Source organism: Rhinopithecus bieti, unplaced genomic scaffold (genome assembly GCF_001698545.2).
Source record: "Rhinopithecus bieti isolate Rb0 unplaced genomic scaffold, ASM169854v2 scaffold_23323, whole genome shotgun sequence".
In the NCBI taxonomy this organism is placed as follows: domain Eukaryota; kingdom Metazoa; phylum Chordata; class Mammalia; order Primates; family Cercopithecidae; genus Rhinopithecus; species Rhinopithecus bieti.
In genome coordinates, this window is record NW_016810689.1 from 83783 (window position 1) to 85725 (window position 1943).

The following is a 1943-nucleotide window of genomic DNA, read 5'->3' on the forward strand; positions in this document are numbered from 1 at the left end:
CGGGAGGCTGAGGCGAGAGAATGGCATAAACCCGGGAGGCGGAGCTTGCAGTGAGCTGAGATCCGGCCACTGCACTCCAGCCTCGGCGACAGAGCGAGACTCCGTCTCAAAAAAAAAAAAAAAAGAAAACTAGGCCAGGCATGGTGGCTCACACCTATAATTCCTGCACTTTGCGTGGGCAGATCACCTGAGGTCAGGAGTTTGAGACCAGCATGGCCAATATGGACAAACCCTGTCTCTACTAAAAATGCAAAAGTTAGCCGGGCGTGGTGACACACACCTGCAATCCCAGCTACTTGGAAGGCTGAAGCACGAGAATCACTTGAACCCGGGAGGCAGAGGTTGCAGTGAGCTGAAATCACTCCACTGCACTCCAGCCTGGGTGACACAGTGAGACTCTGTCTCAAACAAACAAACAAAATTAGATGAGCATTGTGGCATATGCGTGTAGTACCAGCCACTCAGGAGGCTGAGGTGGGAGGATGGTTTGAGCCTGGGAGTTCAAGCCTGCAGTGAAACGCGATTCTGCCACTGCACTCCAGCATGGGGGACAGAGCAAGACCCTGCCTCAAAAAAATAAAAATGAAAGAATGATATCAAATTAATAACCTACACTCCCACTTCACAAAACCAGAAAAAGAAGAGCAAAGTAATCCCAACGCAAGCATAAGAAAGGAGATAATAAATATTAGAACAGAAATAAATGAAATAGAGAATTGAAAAACAATAGAGAATAGAAAAAACAGTGAAACCAAAAGTCAGTTGTTGTTTTTGTTTGTTTCTTTGTTTTTAGATGGAGTCTGGCACTGTCAGCCAGGCTGAAGTGCAGTGGTGCAATCTCAGCTCACTACAACCTCTGCCTCCCACGTTCAAAGGAGTCTCCTGCCTCAACCTCCAGAGTTGCTGGGATTACAGGCACATGCCACCATGCCCTGTTAATTTTTGTATTTTTAGTAGAGATAGGGTTTCACCATGTTGACCAGGCCGGTCTCGAACTCCTGACCTCAAGTGATCTGCCCACCTCAGCCTTCCCAAGTGTTTGGATTACAGGCGTGAGTCACCGGACCTGGGTGGTGTTTATTTTTTAGAGATGAAGTCTTTTTTTGTTGCCCAGGCTGGAATGCAGTGGCACAAACATTGCTCACTGCAGCCTCAAACTCCTGGGCTCAAAGGATCCTCCTGCCTCTGCCTCCTGATTAGCTGGGACTACAGGAATAGGCCACCCTGCCTGGGTAATGTGTGTGTGTGTGTGTGTGTGTGTGTGTGTGTGTGTGTTGGGAGGAGGTGTCTCACTTTGTTGCCCACGCTGGTCTTGAACTCCTGGTTTCAAGCGATCCACCTGCCTCGCCTCTCAAAATGCTGGGATTACAGGTGTGAGCAACTGCACCTGGCCAAGTCAGTTATTTGAAAAGATCAACAAAATTTACAAACCCTTAGCTAGACTGAGGAAGAAATAAAAGAAAGAAGACTCAAATTACTGAAATCAGGAATGAAAGAGGACGTATCATTACCGACCAGTCAAAAAAGACTACATATTGTATGATACCATTTATATGAAATATACAGAATAGGTAAATCTATAGAGACAGAAAATAGATGAATGCTTGCCCAGGGCTTGGATGGAGAAAGAATAGATTGTGACTTCTAAATGGCTTCAGGGCTACTTTTGGGGGTGTTGAAAGTGTTCTAAAAATTAGATGAGATAATGGTTGCTGTTATGAGCTAAATTGTGTCCACCACCCCCCAAATTCATATGTAGAAACCCTAATCCCCAGTACCTCAGAATGTGACTGTACTGGGAGATAAAGCCTTTAAAAAGGTAATTAAGGTAAAATGAGGTTGTATGGGTAGACCCTAATCCATTATGACTGATGTCCTTATAAAGAAGGGGAGAGGAAATACGACTTTCCGAAGATGGCCAAATAGGAACAGCTCCAGTCTCC